Raw genomic sequence first — 20,395 nt, 5'->3', positions numbered from 1 at the left:
ATGCATGACTAAAAGTGTCTCCTTGAAGTGTGTGTGCCTTCTAATAGAGATCTGACACTGATTCTAACTTTTTGTTTAAAATCTAACAGCATTTCAGGGTTTTTCGGAACCAGGTTACATTTTCTTCATTCAGTTTCCTCACCCTTTGGCAGAATTAGTGACAGACGGTCAAACCCACATTGGATGACAGCTGTTTTAGGCGTGTAGTGAACAAAGACGAGAAGAGTTTGCTTGAGAGCTTTGGAAGATGGCCTGAAGATTGGGTATCTCTCAGGAGGGTGGTTGAGGTTGTATTATAAAACCCCCCTCAGCAATCCAATGACAGTGGATCAGTTAATGGAATGATTAATCATATTGTGTCAGGAGAATAGGAAGAGGGGGATTTTCAAAGAGGGGGTATGGGGCTGTCTGGAAGACGACTGGGCCTTGTCAGGGACTGGTGGAGCTGGAGGAGATGCAGAGAACAGGAGAAGATTGGGTAATGAGAGACAGGGGATTACATGAGGGCTGGATGAGAAGGGAATAATAAGGAGAGGAGTTGTAAGAGGAGAGGCCTGAGGGAGAGGAGCAGAGAGAAAGTGCTTTATGGAAAGTAGAACTGAAGGACTGCCATTACAGTGTAAACGGTTCTGACATTGACTAATATTTACATTGGTAAAATGATACTGACTTTAGGAGCACATCCCATATGTGACCCTCTCAATTGGCCCCCATGTGTGTGTCTGTGCACCCGAATGTGCGCCTACTTGCACAAAATGTGTTACATCATGACAAGTGTTTACATTTCTGATTGGTGTCACATAGGCCAATAAGGAAAAGCAGGAGAGAATGATACAAGGTTAGCAAGTGGAGAGAAAGAGCGTTCAAAAAAGAAAAAAGACTCAAAGGAGACCAAGACCAGCAAGAGACTTTACATATTTGAACTTTCTGTCAACAGCCGAGTTTATAAGCGTATGAAATGAGCTCTGGATTTTTTATATATAAGGTGAGAAACTAGTTGCACGTGTGGGAGGAGGCTCCTTGCATGTCAGAATGAGTGAGTGAGTGACTTCATACCAGCAGGATTCCTCCAGCAATAGCATAAACAGAAATCCAGGTGCACAGCAGGCTGCTACACTACGCAGAGGAAATCTGAAACCCACAGGTGCACAGGTATGACTTACCTGACACTCTCAGTCAGAGGAAGAGGCAAACAAAATGCTTGAACGTCTGATCTTGGCAGGCCTTTCTCCACCTGCCCCTTTCTCTACTCCCACCTACAGCTTGACAGATAATGCAGGCAACTGTGTAAACATTTCTATGCCCGTTCTGCAGAGAACAACAATCTTTTTTGTGACTGTGGTCACAGGGTGATAAGGTTGTGATACGGGTTTTGCACACACAATTAAGCATTCACCGCAAGGGCACTTTGTAACTTCACAAGTTCATGCACACTTAGAAAAGGAGGTGCTCAGCGGATATTTTAAGATAGTGTAAACCTTGGCATCTCTTTGTCAACCTGTACAAATAAGTCTTGCTCCAGCTAGCTCTCATATTTTCTTCCTTTTTGAATCTCCTTTCCTCACAGAAAATAAACAGAAGCAAATGTTTACAGATTTTTTCCCCCCGAAAAAGAACATAGAAGGTTGCATTTTCAAAATGTTGAAATGTGCAAATAACTCCAGCATTTATTGTGCGTTAAATGCCTGGTTGCATCAGTGTTCATGCATGTGTGTTTTTGAATTTAAGCAAAGGTGATAATTATGTTGATGAATGGAACAGGCTGGATAAAAACTGAGGTTCACCCGGCTTATCGAGTGGTTTAACTCTATTCTTCTTCCACTGCATTTAAATTCTTCAGGACGATTACGTGACAAGAAGTGTTTTCCTAAAACAAAGCAGCTGGTTGATATAAGACAACCTCTCTCTGCTGAAGCCAGATCTGCTAACCGCAACTTTGCAGATTCATAATTCATTGTTGATTCTGTTTCTGCTGTGGAAAAGGCTGAGCTAACGTTCTACTGTAGCTAACTGCAATATACCAGGCTGCAAATATTGATGTAATACAGTTGCACCTCATTTTACCATCTGTGAGACAAAACCTCAGCTTGGATTCTGGCCTATCCCCCCTATATACCTTAAGCACAGAAAACTATCATTGCAGAATATATCTACATAAAAACTCAACCTTTGCCAATCAGTGCCGGCCAGCTTTGTGCTCTAAAGCCTCAGAATACAGAATACATGAGCTGTCAGTGCAACAGCTCTGGCAAAGCTCATCTCTCCAAGCCAAAGTGGAGCTTGTTCCATTCCTGTGCTCTTACTGTAAAACTCTCATAAAGCGTCAATGGGGCCAAAATAAGAGCACTCTGCAGAGCTGCATTTAGAGCTATTTGGGATTGTGGTTGTGTGTTTTAGAGAAAGAGGGCAGGATACCGCACTGTGACGTCGCAAACAGTCTGGACTGGATCAGAGAGACGGGTCGGTGCCACAGAGTTACCGGCTCCCCCTTCTCTCACTGCCAGTTCTATCCCAGTGTCCCCCCAGAAACCACTCACACCGCAAGTTGTTTCAATGGGGCACAACTCTGGCTGAAAATAGAAAGGTTATACACATAGGTCACAATTTCTCAATGTGCATGGCTGAAGCTTTTGTGTGTGTGTGTGTGTGTGTGTGTGTATAAGTGTGCGTGCGTGTTACAAAGAAAGAGAAGTAAGAGAAGAATGACTAGCTTAATAACAGAAATAAGTATCAGTTCAATAACTGTTCTCGTCCTAAATGTGTGCGTTCTCATACAGGGTTTGAGCCAGTTATCATGGTCATGAAATTATGAATCAGCCACATATCCCATACTCATCCACTGGAGCTTTGAGCACTTAATACAGTTGCAAAGCACGAGAGTAGACGTTATAATTGAAATGTAAACACAGCAGTGTTGCTGTTGGTGTGTGTATGTGTGTGTGTGTGTGCAGGGCTGAAGTAGTGCAGTACACTGTAGCTCATCTCTCCTTATTGCTCACAGATGTGGAAACATATTCACCTTCACTGGACAGTAAAGGATTACAATCTGGTATTCTGTCTTGAACATCAAACAGAGTAAGAATCATCTTGCCAAATGAAGTTTTGTTTCATTTTAATTAATTTTTGCTTTAATCGATTTTACAGAACTTTCCTGAATTCACAGTGAAGTATTCCATTCCACATTTGATCTGCTGTTCCTATATACGTGAATGTTCTGTGTTTCTGTCATCTTGCTGTTGTGCTCTCACGCAACTCCATTTTTAAGTTTGTGTAGGTTACATAGACACTCACTGTCATCACATCTTTGCGTTATGGCTTCCTCTCGGAGAGCATGCAATATATTACACAATGAGACATGTTTACAAGCCCAGAACAAACTTACTTGTTTGTGGTTTGACATGGGATCTTCTTTTTCTTTTCTCCTCTCTGGTGGTGGTGGTGATGTGTGTGTGTGTAGCTCTGCCCCACAGGGAGCTGAGTGCCAGGTCAGAGCCAGTAGCTGAGTGATTCTGTCAGCCTGCTAAGCCTTCGTGGATTATACTAAAGTGGGCCCCTGGGGTTGCTCAGACATCAAGGCAGCTCAGCCCAGTTATGGTTAAAGTATCATACGGCAGTTATGAAGCTTCCTTTTCCATTCTCATCCTCAGTGTCTACCACTAACATCACATCTACAGCTCCCATGACATTGATGGTTGAATGCAATGTAAAGAGCTGTATTATACAACATGACAACCAGAAAAAAGGTAGTTGAAAGAGATAAAAACTGACTTCTGATATATGCAGGAAATTTGAGGACTTTGGGAAAGCTACAAGAGAAGTACAGTAACTTATCTCCTTATCTAATCTTTTCTTGCTGGGTTGTCGTACAACGTTTATCCTGTATGATAATTTAAACCTGCAATAAAAGCTTTTCTTGGCCACTTGGGGTCAGCAAAAACTAATTGTGAACATATCATTGGCATTTAATCACCTTGAAAGCAAAGAGTTGCTTTGTACACATCCAGAGGTTACATAACAACGTTATATATTTTGAGTCATGTTTCTGCTCATTTGGTAAATTTGAATCAAATATTCACTATCTTTGAGCTCCGACTTTGGTCTCTACCAACTCCAGAGGGAAATATCTTAGAGGCAGATTTTTCACTTAAAACAGCTTTCTGCTGCTTCCGAAAACAACACTGTGAGAGCGCTGAAACACTATAAAGCTCCTTATAGCTGAAGGGAGCTGCAGATGTGATAATTCTATGTAGTTTCAGCCCCACAAGTGACCTTTTTTACATCATTATTAATACATAGTTATTGTTAATTATTAGTTACAGCTGTTTTAAACAAATTTTAATTTGAATTCACTGATACCACTCTCAGAACATTTATGTCTTTCTTCATGTTTCACCAAACATGTATGACTTGATCTCGGAGAAGCAAAACATTTTTTTCCTCTCAATAGACAGCCAGTACAACCATCTGCCTTTATTGTGAAACAGGAACAGGGGACAAAGCTGTATCCACTGTGGCCACAATCCTGTCACACATTGTAAGCTGTACGCTCATCATGCTGAGGGGTGAAAATGTGAAAAAACACAAAGAGGAAATGGCAGAGGAAGCAGACAGACAGTGACTGATGTGCTCCCAGTCTCTGAGATGAAGTCATTTGCTTTAATGCTCATATTAATGAAGCATATCAGTGAAGTGTTGATGTTCAGGTTTAAGAGGGATCCCTGTGAGTCATTGGCCACGGGTGGCAATCAATCAACTGAGAGCCAATTCTCCCATAGACTCTCATCCCATCCAACTTTTCTGTGAAAAGGTTCTAAAATGTATTACAGAGAAAAGAATAACATGAAAAATGAATATTTCCACCTGCAATGGACATGAAATTGGTTATGCTGGATGAGAAAATAAAATAAAATATGGATTATGGCTTGAGAGGAAAGTGAGAAAAAAAACAATGGTGATCCATTTTCTAAGTCCGATTTAAATAGCTTACCGGTTCTGTTCTGTTTATGACGTAAAAACAGATGATAAAAAAGGGATTGCCAGGATAATCTTCCTGAGGCTCTTAAGTTTTTTTTTTATGCGTGAACATTTTTTTTTTTTCTCCACATTTTTACCTTTCTTTAAGTGTTTGTTGTTTAATACTCAGCTCTGTAGGTAGATATTTTGATGAGCACAGGTTAGTGGTTCAGTCCCCAGCCTCTTCTGTTATGTCAAAGTGCAAGAGGTTCTCTGGCCGAAATGAACATTACAGCAGCAAGCACAAGTGTTTTTTGTTGTAATAATTATTTCAGCCACAAGAGCGCATCTTGCATAATAGGTGAAGCTGGGAGATGAACACCTAGCATTTATCAGCTTGTCCTATTTAGAACCAGGTATGACAACATCAACAAACAAACATGAAAGTAAGCCTACAAAATTATTCATCCAATTATTCCAAAAGAATGCAAAAAGCATTGTGCAAATAAAAAAATAATACCTTTTTTTTTATCACCCAAAGTCATATATGCAGGAGAGAAAACTATTTAGATCAGATTTAGAAAATGGATCAGTGGAATTTTTTGCCTCTCAGGGCTTCCATATGTGTAGTATAAAAAACTGGAATCATAAATGTCAGGCGTACACTCAGGGACACAGGCTTTTTAGAGTGGAGGATGGGGAAAACACTGATACAAACATGTTGACCAGATGAAGATCCAGGCAGGAGCAAAACATCGTCATTAATAAATACTTCCTGTATCTTGGAGTGAGTGTGCAAGCATTACCTCTTTTTCATAAGCCACTGCCATAAGATTTATCAAATCAATCAGAGAAACAGAAAAACAATAATTTGCTGTGTTTAAAAACAAACACAATAAATGGTCCGTATTATTACTGTTAGTGAGCATAGAGGCCCAGTCATGCAATTGTGAAACAGAGAGAACTGTGACACTGCCAGTTCCTTTATTAAGGAACACCAATGCAAAAAAAAAAACCCACACAGGTCACACAGAATGTGCTTGGACTGAGAAGTAGAGAGGAATTGACACACACACACCCATCAAAACTTTTACCATCTCAGGAAAAATGTAATAGACGACAGAAAAACATATTTTTCCAAAAGCTTTGGCCACCTCTTTCCTGGTGACTGACACCCGTGCTAGTTAGTGCCCTCATTAAAAAGCACTTAATGAAATAAGGTGTTTAAACAGGGGCTTTACACTGAGGTCTTTGTGGTTAATGAATCAACACAGAGCAGACGGAAAAATGGCATAGCTGGATATGCAGGTAATGTCCCGCTAGATCCAATAAACCTAACACCTTTTTAAAGGTGAATATCCTTCTGTGTCTGCGTGTGGAACATTCACACTTCCTATTGGCTTTGACTTTTCTTAGAGGGGGGCTCAGAAAGGCCACCTTATTCCCACATATTGTATGTCGTGTTTATTTGTCTGATTTGGCAAGCCTCTCTAAAGTGTGGCAGTTACATATTAGTCCTACTTCTGTATTGATGTGTTAAGACCACACCCCCAGATAAACACTGGGGAGGAAGATTTTGAATTTTTCATACAAGATGATGGTTTGTTTCTCAGATTCCCTTAAGAGGAATTGAGTTTATGGGCATCAGGGTTAATGGGTCCAGTAGCCTGTCTAGCCTCATTGACCTCAGACGAAGATGGATACTCTCTCTCAACATCACTAATCAATTTTGTTTAACAAGCTGACAGAGGAGCCGCTCAGAAACATTCCTTGCGATATAAAGCAGAAAGAGAAAAAACAAAAATGGAAGATAAAGGGAAAGATGAGATAGAGGGGGACCAAAAACAAAACAAAACAAAAAAAGCATCTGGAGATATGAGGTGATGCTGCAGTCCAGTGTTTTGGTAAAATCATTTCCTCCTCTAACAATGTCAAGGTCAGACAACGGTTAACAAAACTATGGTTCAGATTAGATCGAAATACCACAATTTTCCCCTTCATAATTCATATCATATTGGAAATATCCAAGAACTGTCAATCAGCACATGTATACTTATCAAGGTTTGTTGTCTTTGAAACATGAATGTTGTTTTTAGTCGACCAAAATCTTTTGCAATGACTATTGCACAATCCATTGTTAGTTTTGTGTTGTGGTAGCGTGTTCTGTATGCGAGATATAAGACTGTGAGAAATGTGAGATTTTTGTACATGAGTGCCTGTGGGTATTTATGTGTTATGAGCAAGCGATAGAGTGGGGCTCACCTGTCTATGCAGATGAAAGTTGGCACACTACATTAAAACACGACATAATTCAACAGTTCATTGCGTTTGCCTGCTTTCCTCCAATGTAATCAATCTCCGAGGCCTCCAGTGCCATAAAACGCTATATTTCGGTCTTTAACATGATGAAAATCTGACAAATTATAGCTCTGCATGTGGAGCAATAAAAATGTGTATTTATTGCAATGTTAATTAGGTAGAGTTCTATAAAGCCTCCAAATCAAACAATTAAGCCCACTTAATCATATTAGAATACAAAATATTTAAAGCGTTAATTTAATTTTATAACAAGGAGCATATGCAATGGAAACTTCATTAAAAAAAAATCAAAAACTTTTCCTCAAGCCATGTTTTGGAGAAGTCAACTATTGGTGTATGCATGTGAGTGCATGCACATGCTTTATGCTTATGGTAGCTCACTGACCCGCTCAGTGTGCTGTGTAACTCCTGTGCTGAGGGGCCACCCTTCTTCAGCCATTTGGTTATGCAGCTCACTTCAAAGCTGATGGAAGGCTGGCCCGTGGCCCAGCACCATGACAGACTGGCGGGGAGCCCGGAACTCAAGCCCCTGGCTTAAGGCCTACAGGCCTGGGGCTGGAGGTTGACAGGGCCCAGCTATGAGGGTCTGATGAATGGGTTCTGGCACCGGGCTGGTGATGTGTGTGAGGTTGTGTGTGTGTGCAAGCACATGGAGTGGCTTTCAGGGCCCCCTCAAGCTTGATCGGAGTTACAGAGGGAACCCAGGGAAAGGTTATGATTGGCCGCAGTGTCAGGCAGAAGGAGAGGTTAGGTCTTCTTACACCCAGAAATTTGCTTCCCCAGGGTCTCATAGACTCTCAGACTCAGATTCAGAAATGTGTGCATCCCCCACCAACTTACACACCCAACTCACTCAAACACATTCTGCACAATAGCACACATCATTACATGAAAAGTCCTCCTGAGTCTAAAACCTTGAGAGATGGAAACTATTATTCATTACTGACGCAGAGAATAATAATGCATTTATGAATCCACTGAGCTTGTATACTTTGACTTCAATTCATACAGTCTGACTTGAGCTCAGAGCTCAGAGAAAAGACAGTTATCTTATTTATAGGAAATACATACCTCATATTCACTCAAAATCTCTATCCATTTTCCACTCCAACTCATACTGTATGCCAGAATGGAAGCTGATTTCACAGCAAACAAGACGAAACAGCAACTGTAAGTGGCATAGAAACCATGTTTGACTTTTGAATGTTATATGTAAAATGCCTGTGAATGCATATTATCCCCTGAAGCACATTCAGCTGTACTGGTTTAAGCACCAACTACTCTTATTTTCTTGTTATCCAATTCTATTGATTATTAATGTATATTTTTTCTAAAGTTACACAGGAAAATGTAGTGATGACAACTCTAGATTCCTACAAAAAGCTACTTAGATAAAAACCAGACAGCATGTCAGATTGGCTTTGGAGGTAAAAATAACTACCTGTGGATAATACAATAGGGAAAGCATTTCTGACACCAGATCTCAAATATACAATATGGAGTGTATGCAGCCCTGCAGCAAAACAGGGAAAATATCTGGTCCCAATCCCTCACTGCCTCAATTCTTCTTGCAGCCCCTCACTTTTCACTCTTTATATGCTTTACTCTCACACAATCCCTTACATCTCTCTTCCCCGTGGCTCTCCCAAACTTTCTTTTGGATGTCAAGAGATATATGATTTCCTGTTTATACATAAGACCGCCAGAAATTAAAGTGAGAACAGGACTCTGTCCATAAACAATGCATGGCAGCAGCCTCATCCTGTCCTTTGTGGAGTCTCATGTATGTGCAGTTATCTTACATCAGGTGCTACAGTGTTAGAGGTTGGTGTTGGATGAGGTCCAGCCGTCACTGTCTATGAAAGCTATGTGTGTGTGTGTGTGTGTGTTTTTTGCGCACGGATTCCCGGCCAGTCTCCAGTTTAGCCTTTAGCTCATCACTCGTGCTGTGGTTCTTAATGACTGCTGGAGCGCCACAGTGTGCCGTCTGCCTAGGAAAACAAGCTAAGACTAACTAAGGCAGTGTGTTAACCTGATGCATAGTGCCGTCTGCCATCAGCCCTGAGGCAAGGCTAATGAGAAACGATTAGATTATAAAGGTATCCTGCTGTGCCACCTTTTTTTTTAAATGTCTTGGAAGGGGTCATATTAGATGGCAAGGAACCAAAACACACATATTGGAAGTTGCTTGAAACTTAGAGCTCTTGTCATCTGGAGAGAAATCTGAAATGTACCAGGTGTTACAGTTTGAATGACCATGGAAGGACTGAGCTTGCTTCTGTACATTGTGTTGAAATCTCAGACTTAATAAATCTAAATTCAGTCTGAAGACATCTTGCGCAATCATTAGGATTTTTTTGCAAGCGACACTAATGAGGAAGTTGCCTGTAAGGCCCCACATGCAGGTCTGCCCAGGAAAACTGTTTCCACTGCTATGCCCAGATCATGCTGTTCTGCATACTTCGCCCCTCTGCTCACACTGAGGGGAGCGGAGGTAGACCAGTAAAACCAGTCACCCATCCCAGCGACAGTCCAGTGCAAGCCTGCAGACATGCTGCAGACCTGTACAAATAACTCACTGTCTACAGAAGAGACTTTTTTTCCTCCTGTAAGTCTGAAAAGGAGCAGAGGGGAAGTTTCTTTGGGAGTGTAGAGCATTTTTGGGCCTTGTCCATCTCTGTAACATGGGGATAGTATTTCATTGCACTTTACCTATTGAAGGAAAAGATACAAAAAATGTTACTGATGTTAGTAAGAGTTAAGTAGCCATGGAAAAGATGACACAAGTTATATATGCAGTATTTGTATGGATTTGTGTGTTTCTGTGTATGTGAGCACAAATGGCTTTTATGCATATTTCTGCATGTGTGTGTGCATGTGTGTTTAGCCTATGCATGTGTGTTTGTGTGAAAGCGTACATTCATAAATGTGTACGTTGGATCAGGATGTTGAAGCTCGCTGTACATTGGCTTCTATAAGGTGCAGGTGTTTTCAGTCAGACCGTGGTTCCTAAGTTCTTACCCGAAGGGTTTTAAGAGACTGACATTCCTTTTAGACCTGTCCCTCTGCACTTTAGCTCTAGGGAGACTGTGTACTAACTTAACCTACTGCAGTCACCAACTCTCAGAGTTCTTTTGCTGTTCATTCACAATGTAAAACAGCACAGAAAAGAGCTATATTTTTTTTACAGCATTTTAAAGGTGTGCTTTTATCCATATGTATAGCTGCAACCACCATCGTCAAATATGTTATGCAGCTTCTGCTATAAAAGTGAAAAAGCGTAACATGTCTGGCACAGTATTTCAACCATAGTCTGCTATTTCAAAATTATATTGTGCAGAGAAAAAGGTAGAGACAGAAAAGGGGGACATGGTTGTCTTCTCTACTGTAGTAATGTATGGCTGTGCCCCTGTGCAGGGTTTCATGGGACCATAAATCCTCACTTTGCACTGATGCAAGCATGCACACTCATACACACACACAAGTTGCTACACAGACATGCCTTCCAGCTTTTTCAAGGTTTAAGATGAGCCCGTGACCATGTCTGGCTGGTAGAGGCATATATAAAAGCAATAACCAACATCTATGACTGAGCAAGACTCATGAAGCAAAGGTGACAATTACAATTTTTATCTAACATCTGCCATCAGTTACATACTTTGAAAACTGTGAGCTTCCTTTTGCCTTTGAGCTGCAATAAAGTGGTGTTTTCCTTCTGGTTCAGTTCAAGTTGTGGAGAGGATAAGTGGCCATCTAGCACTATCGAATGATAAATGAGAAAGAGACAGTAGTAGGAGCTGTCAGTAGTGTCCCGGAGTAACATGATCTCTCCACGGGGGAGATCACTGCAGCCCCGTACAAACCTGATCATTTTAAAACCCGCAAACAGCAGCAGAGATTAAAGTGATCAGGGCTGGCTTTAGCAGACTGGCAGTTGTGCTTTACATTAAATGGTATGCAGAATTATAGATTCAATCTTACGGGGGAAAATAAAATGAGGCTGCCACGTAGAGTGCCGAGATAAGCTTCAGACCACAGGTAGGCTGTACATCTCTAAGAGTGTACAGAAATAAAAATGTCTGAGGGTGAATTTATTTTAGTTGCAGTATACAGATAGTATATGAGTGATTAATAAATGTCAGTCCCAGCATTGCTGTCCAAAAAATCCAACTACAGTGTATTTAGTCTATCTGGTTTTGTTTTGGGAAACGAAAAAAATGAGTGTACAAGTTATGTCAAGAGGAAAAGATTTAAGTGTGAGATTTAAACTGAAGTATAAACCTGTCTGTAGACAAACCTTTTTTAGTGTTCTGGGAAACTCAGCCATCAAAGGATCTTAAACTGTATATCTGCCATGATCAAAATTATCTTTGCACGGGTGTAGATCACACCTAGAGTTACTGTACATGCACTCTGTTTGCCTTACTATCTGAGACATCCACTCCAGTGCCTAACAAATCAAGTTATGTAAATGCAACAATACGGTGTGAGCGCAGGAACACAAGGCATATTCAGAGCTCACATTTGTTTTATTGATAGAGACCTGAGGTGAAAATTCCATATTTCTTTTATTACATGTCAAATTGCTAAGAATGTGAGCTAAAACATCCCATATGCAGGCGGCTTTCATTTCTTTTTATATAAAGTGCTTTTGATTTATGAGCCCACAATGTCTTTTTCCTGCATGAAATAAATTATGGAGGTGAATTCCAAAAAAAAGAAAGAGAGAGAGAGAAAAAAACAGAGAACTGCAGAGCGCAAAGGGAGAAAAAGACTAGGGGAGTCCTCTAACCAAGTTTGAAGTGCCAAGTTTGAAGTGCGTATCAGCCCTCCAGGTTTTTATAAGACAGTATGAATATGAGGGTGAAAAAAAAAAAAAAACGGGACAGCTCAGCTGTTTAACAGCTTTACTGTTTATCTTTCTTGTGCTAAGCCGGGAGATTAATGAGGGAAGTGGGTATTCATTAAACATTTACAAAAATAAACTTTGGTGAATTTTATCATAGAACATAGTTCATGTTATGAAAACATTACATTCTAGGTGTTCAGCTGACACTCCTATCCGGCTGAGTTCGGCAGTAGAATAAGCTTTAATCTAAATGACATCCACAGTATGTGTGAGCATAGTTTAAAGGATATTTGTACATGATGTGCCACTTTTACTTATTCTCTAAACATGATGATCACAGTTTGGAGAAGACAGAGCCTTTTCTCTTTTATATCCATTGCTTCTCCTGCTATTGCTCGCTCGTGTTTCTACAGTCAGGTGTCAACATTTGGACTTGTGTTTCCTCGGATGAAATTAAACATATACTCCTTAAACCTTGTGAAATGTCAGAGCAAATTAAAACTAAAGTTACCAGCGTCCTGGTCACAGGAGAAGCCATTCAAAGCAATGACAAAATATTTCCTCACAGTTCCAGTAGATTTTTTCCCTCGCTTTGTTTTGCTGTATCATGACATTTTACTCCCCGGATGACCCTATACTGGTGTATGAAATGTCATATTCAATGTTATGTAACCATGATGAAATAGAGAGAAAGAGGAAGAAACCAACATATCATGGTCATATCCTTCTTGAGGAATAGAGTAGGTAACCACAATAATGAAGGTGACATGACCATCGCTCTTTATCTGTCAGAAAAGCATCCTGATTTAAGCATTAAGTTATGCTTGGAACCCCTGCTTCCATAACAGGTGTGTTTAATAATTAGACGTGGGTCTGGTATAACTGTAGTCAGTGTGTGTAACAAGAACCACACACTGTACCACTGGGTCCAGTTTCTGCAGGTACACCTCACAAGGTGCACACCTGGCAATTTGTATCTTAGAGTGTTATTGAACACACACCTGGTACAAACACGCTGTTGCCAAAGCTGTTGAGTGGAGACAGGGCGCCAGCCAGGAGGTCCACCAGAGCAGCAAAAAGAACCTGAAAATGTAAAATTCCAGAGTAAAACAAGCAAAAAGAGAGATTCAGAGGTGCGCTTAAGCAATCTATAGCTTCTTCCACCCTCAATTTACCTTCACCCAAGGGTGTAATTTACATTTCAACACTGGGAGAGACATTTGGGAACTACTCAAGAGTCCACAGATACAGTCTGATTTAAATTCAAAACCAGTGCATATGCTCTGTAACCCTTTGGTACTCAACACAAATTAGTGGTATATAAACATAATTTCTGAGAGACAGGGTTGCACTTAAATTGACATCCTGACCTGGACAGTGTACAGACAAGCGTGCATAATCATAATTGAGCAGGATATAAATGTGGTTGAAAATCATTACCAGTTAAAATCTCCAGTGCTGCAGAACAATGAGGAGATTAGGTTTTCCCCTTGAGGAAAATTCACAACCCTCCTTTTTTTCTTTATCAGCTGTGAGCGATCAGATCTTCCTAAACAGCATCACCTACAATCACAGACAAGCAGAGTTCAGATGACGCCTTCCAGCTGATTGAGATTTAGCTGGTATCCTCCCTTAGCTGGGAGCCTCCATTGGCAGGGTTCCTGCATGTAGGAGAATAAGAGAATTAGTACCCAACTTTCTAAGCCCGCACACATTCAGCATGTCAGCTTCAACTGAAGTACAGACACAATAGAAGACTTTTTAGACACCTCACCTTAGACTAGCCGATGTGCTGCAGCTGCCATTCATGTCTTAATCAGACTCAACTGATGTGGACCACTGTGTCGCCCATTGGGTAACTATCTAATTCTAAAATAGCTAATTCTGCTTCTTTCCACTTTGCCTTCTAGTCTTGCAGTTTTCAATGAGACAAGGACAAGTGGTCAGCGTAGCTTGTTACCGTTAACAAAAGCTTGAATTGTGCATATAGCAAGTCCCCCTTTTACTTCCCTCCATATACAGTGCCCCTAAGCACTGCTTAGAAAGCTCATTAGTGACTTTAGTGCTGTTGAAGAGCATTCTTCATAATTCTGAGTGGTTTAAGTAATCCAAACAACCAAAAATATTTTCTCACCAATCCCAGAATAATATATGTCAGATATAGTTTTTCTGGACAGGCACAGTGAAAATATAGCATGGAATCCATACCCAATGCATTGTTTATTTTCTTTTGCGAAGAAAATCCATGCTTACTTTGTTACAACCTCATACACTATATTCTCGTAACACTATACTCGTATACTACTGTTTTCACTGTAACACTTTGTATTTTACATGTATTTCGTAACAGGGATATTTCTTCCTCTCCTCCTTTTTCATGTCACTTTCCATTAACACTTCTACTTTTCACTGTTTCACATCAAGCTGTAATTACTTGGGAAAACTTCATGCACCAGGTTATCATTAGGTTTATGCGTTCACAGCAATGCAGTTTCTTAGAAGTAGCAGAGATCTGATTGTTTAATGGAGCAGGCATTTAGGGCTTGCAAACCACACACATTGTTTACATCAGGGAGATTGTTAAAAAGTATATAAACAGATGGTGGCCAAAATTACCATTCTGACTCAGCTTGTTACCCTCAGTTCATAAATACATAGTTTATTAGAATCAAGCCCATTTTCTTCTTCATCAACACAATGGCAAGGCACTTGGCTGGTGAGACTGGGTTGGGCTGGTTTGAATGGTTTATAAAAGAATTATTTTCTCAGATAAACAGCTTCAGGCCACAGAGCTGATTGGGAGGAACTGCACAGAGCAGGAGCTCCATCCTGTGTCCTTAAACATGGCTTTTGACACTGGCAGTGAGAGGGTTGTGACGAGCCCACAGGCTGACAGATTTGATAGTTTATATGTCTGATTATACCTTTGTGTATATATATACTGAGATTGCGCTCTTGGGATTTATGAACCTGGAAATTTAAATTCAGCTTTAAGGATGTGCTTTTGTGTGGGCTCTGTTCTGTACTGAAGCAGAGCCCCAGCTCTAGGTCCTGTAATAAAGGGGAAGAATCAAGGTCCAGTAAGAGGGGAAGGAAATAATGGTCACTAAAAGGGGAGGAAATAAAGTCCTGTAAGAAGAATAGGATATAAGGTTCAGTAAAAAGGGAAGGAAAAAAGGTTCAGTAAAAGAAGGAAACAGGGCCCAGTAAGAAGGGGAGGAAATAAGGTTTAGTAAGAACAGGGAGGAATAAAGTCTGGTGAGAATGGGAAGGATATAATGTCTGTGGAGAATGAGGAGGATATAAGGTATGCTAAAAATTGGAGGAAATATGGTTCAATGAGAAGGACAGGACACAAGGTCCAGTAGGAAGGGGGGGAAATAAGGTGCAGTAGAAATTGGACGACTCATCTCTGCTATTCCAGGTAATCAGGAGAAAGACTACAGAAGCACTATAGCAGATGTTGTGATCTGGACTCGGGCAGAACCAGGGAGGGGACCAGCTCACAGCAACACGTCAAGGTCACAAGAGTTCAGTGTGTGTATATGCAAGCGTGTGTAACGTCTCGTACACATTTCATAAAGGATGATAGCACTTCAGGAGGATTGCTGCAACTCTCTACACGCAGGAAAGCACAAATGAACTGTGTCATAGACAGACAAATCTGTGTCTCTCTTTTAGACACACACACACACACACACACACACACACACACACACATATGAATACAAACACACGTATCTGCTGGCTTGCTTTAATTCCTGTCTCTCTTTCCTGACCTGCTCTCTCTGTTTCTTTTGGCCTCTGCCTCATTTAGCCTCACCTTCTTGTCCTCTCTGTTTAGGACAAATCCGGTTGTGTGTTTGCTTCCTCTTTTCCTCTCTCAGTAATGACATACTGCAGGCCTTTTAGATTACACAGCTCATTAATAATACACTTCTTACACCCACTAATAAGCAATATGAATCACAAGCATGTCATATATCCACCCACAGACAGACCATACACATATACACTATGCCTGTAAGCTATGACGAGATCATGTCCAGAGTATATTACAGCCCTGATTATTTTTAATTACAACATGGCCTTTGACTGTGGAACTGCAACAGTTACATAAATGAGAGCTGTAATCAACTGGCTCCCCGGGCCTCGCCCCCGTCTGTGGATCTCAAAAAACAAACAGACGACGTCACAGCTTAACTTGCCTCTACCGCAAAACACACGACAGCGCCCACCATTAGCCCGCTGTGATGTCATGTCCTCTAAATGCTCCAGACAGTTAGGGTGAGGGAGCAGGAGGACCACATGCATGAAACAAACACATATACAAGTGCATACTGTATGCATAGGCATAAATGGTGTTTGCGCAAGTGCCCATGTGCACACTGACATACAGATTGGAGATACAGAAAAGGGGCGTGATAGTGGTTAGGGGGAGAGAGAGCGGGGAGGATGTACAGCGCTGCGGTTGGTGTAAAGAGCAAGGCTCTGGATATTCGTACGGTCAAGAGGGTAATGATAGGTGAGGGCAGGGTGAGAGAGGGGTGAGTGGGGGACACTAGGGCATATAAATGTCATATTGCTGCAGTGATTTTTCTGTCAGGGCCTGTGGTTGTAACCTTAGCTTTTCTTTTCACTGCTCTGCTATGCAAAATAAGGGCGTCGAAGACCCAGGGCCAGGCATACACAGAACATGCAGCTCATTGGTCTGGCCAGATACACACACGCACACACACACACACACACACACACACACACACCTTTGATAAAAAAAGTGACACACTTGGCACTAATAATCAATCATGAATAATCAATAAATAAAATATATATACATATATGTATATATATATATATATATATATATATATATATATATATGTACGTGTGTGTGTGTGTTCAGTATGTACTTCATGAAAAAGCAAAACCAGTGGCCTCTACTATAATAGATTCATGCGCATTCACTCGCACTCACACACACAAGCACACAAACACACACCAATGTGCCAATAAGAGCAGCCATTTAGTCCTGTCCACACTGAGTTCATAGAGGGTTAGCAGGAGCAGCTCTCCAGCTGGGGTATAAAGATACAAATCAAACATGACAGATAGACACACGCACACGCACGCACGTACACACACACACACACGCAGACAAACACACATACACAGACTTCTATAAAAGTTTGATTTAACCACAGCATGCCCTGAGACGCCATGTACAAAAAAACACTGCGTCAATTATCACATCAACATTCAGCCTTCATCAGCAAAGCAGAATTTATAGCAGGCACGGGGGAGCCAACAGCCAATAGTCCCTAACTCATTGATCGGTCCTCCATCCAAGACAAACATGTTGATGCTGATGAACTGTGATCCGAGGGAACTCTAAATTGCTTACAATACTTATAGTGGTTCTCAATCCCAATGCAGGGCAGAGACCTGGGGACAAACCAAGGCTGAGAGCCAATGGTGTTGCTTGCTTTGAGCTATGATTTCGTGAGACCACCTACTCGGTTGCAATCAGCCCGCCTTTTCCCTCCGTTGCCTCCCTGACCTCCAATCTAGCTTTCCTCTTTCCCTCACTTACCCTCCCCTCTCTACTCTTTCTTCACTCCTGACTGTCCATTCTGTTCAACTGGCCTGCGCTCTAAAAACAGCCTGGGTGCATTTGAGTGGCAGAGGCAAGGCAGGGGGCTCTGGGTCTCCATTTAGCCACTTCCTGTTTGAGGGAGCCAATATGTATGCCCCCCAGGCCATTGCTCAGCTTGCCATGTGTAACCGAATGAGGCTTTTTCGAAGTCTCGATGGGCTGGCAGAGCTCAGATCACAGCTACAAAGACTCAGCTGAATATGCTAATGTTGAAAATTCTCCCTCAGCTTGTTTGCACAAACACAGACTGGAATGCTAAATATATGCCTATGATTTGTTCTGGTTTTGTTATTCAATATTTGGCTGAAGAGAGTAAGCTGTCTGTCTGAAAGAAAATCGATGACCTACAAGCTGGTGAATAACATGCACTCTTCTTTCCAAATATATACGAGGTACTCATGCTGATCACAGAACAAAAACAATGAGATAAGGACATACATACTTACATACATATTCTAATTCTTTCTTGCTCTCACACTCACGCAGACACACACACACACACACACACACACACACACACACACACACACTCGGTATTAGTACAGCTGGGTGTCAGATCCTCAAGCTCACCGAGAGCTCCATAAGTACTGAAGGCTTTTCTTCCTGTCACAGCATGGGGTACACAACTAACTCTGTGTATGAGTGTGTGTTAAGAGTGTATGTTTTCAGCTGGCACGTCTCAATCTTGGCAGCAGCATGTCTCTTGGCATGCACAGGAACAAATTTGTCTTTAGGGTTTGGTTCAGTTTTAGTCTCTGATGTGTGTGTGTGGGTACGTGCAAGTGTGGGTGAGGTAGTCGAGAGGTCTGGTCATTATCACCACTACAGCCAGTGAGCATGTGGCCAGAGCAGGAGGAAAAAAGGTATAGGAGGATTGAGAAGGAGCAAAATAAGGAGAGCTGCGAACAAGATGCTTAGAGGAGAGAAGATGAAAATAACGACCCCACCTCATAAAACAATTGAATAGACAACAGTGATGCTGCAGATATATGTAATCCATAGAATAAAAAATAAAATCCTACTCTGCACAGTGAGTGCTGTTCTAAAAAAATAAATACCAAATGCTAAAAAGATCTCCTGTTTCTTTTCTCGCGTTATTTCCCTAAAATTAGATATTCACTACTGTAAGCCTATCCTCTATGCAAACATAATATATACATGCATGCAGTGAGTTGCAGACATAAGATTTTGCTATATAGTCCATGGAATGCCGACATAACCGTGTGTGTGTTTTCCCAGCTTGTCTTAGCTGTGGCGTGTTGTGGTCACTGGGCCTGTGTGTGGTCCTGGTGTGGTTCAGCTGCTCAGAATCATTTCCATTTAAACATATCTGTGGTCCTCAATGCAAACCACCAATGTTATCCACTCCATTGGAGGTAACACCAAAAACTTTGCCCTCTATGTGACCGCTTGTGTGTGTGTGTGTGTGTGTGTGTGTATGTTGTGTTCATATGTGTGTGTGTGTGTGTGTGTGTGTGTGTGTGCTAATGCACGGTTAAGACATGTGGGTGTTTGCACAAATGTTTGAATTTGTGGTTCACTGTCATCTGTCTTCCGGCATATTAGCAAAGGACATTTCTCATGAAGTCAAGATAATGGCGAGCAAACAGGATTAGAGTGGTGGAGCTGCTAATGGATGTGTGTGTTTTGAACTGCAGGGCCCCTTCAGGGCATTGTGTCCAAGTGATCAGTAACTCCTCTCTCAGGGGTTCCTTTCCACCACAAACAGCAGTGTACATCGGATCACTGGGAAGGAATGCGGACGCCTTCTCATAAAATACATTCAGTGATGTTTCTCTCACTTGCTCTGTCTTGTGAGTGTTTCTCATTTGATGGACAGGGGTTACAGGAGTGAACTGGCTTGTCCATGTGAACATTTGTGTGCTTAGCCAAACCTGTGAGGATACATTTATGCTTCCTTAAAAAAGTGTTTTTACATGGATTTTAACACCATGTCTCGTAATCATTTTGACTTTTGCCATAACCTTCTTTTCCCTTCATGTAATTTTTCTGTTTATAAAAAGTGTCAATTACTGTTTGACAAAAAGACAACTATCACCTGTGTAACTTGTGTGTATGAGCAATGTGCAGGGGGATATTTAGAAAAGAGTGTCTTCTAGCATCTGCATGGCTTATGTTTTCCCTGCCAGTGTGTGGGGAAAACAGCTTATAGAAAACAGAGATGAGCATTTATCACTCACCCTGAGGTGGCAACAGGGTTGCCATTGTGGCAGCTCCCCAGAAAGAAGATTGCTTTCCCAAGTCTTCCTTTTGTACACACATTGGATGTTCTTTCCCATAACTCATCTGGCAAACAGGAAGAAATCACAGACCGGATTGGATGCATGACCCAAAACAGCTCCAGTCCCATTATGCAGTGATAAATGACCCACCAGCAAGTCAGAGTCTTTAGACCATAGAAAGAGGAAGACCAGGATCTACTGGAAATGATTATAGTCACAAAGTTTCGCTCAAGGGACAAGATCAGCAAAAACAGTAAAGATCCAATTAGACCACTAGGACAGTGAGAATTACCTTGTCAGGGGAGGAGGAAGCGGAGGTTGGTAGATCTGGCCGTTTGTGAGGTGGGGAAAGAGAGGGAGATGGAGCATGTCCTGTTG

Source organism: Pempheris klunzingeri, chromosome 11, assembly GCF_042242105.1.
Source record: "Pempheris klunzingeri isolate RE-2024b chromosome 11, fPemKlu1.hap1, whole genome shotgun sequence".
In the NCBI taxonomy this organism is placed as follows: Eukaryota; Metazoa; Chordata; class Actinopteri; order Acropomatiformes; family Pempheridae; genus Pempheris; species Pempheris klunzingeri.
Note: the sequence above shows the minus strand (reverse complement) of the source record.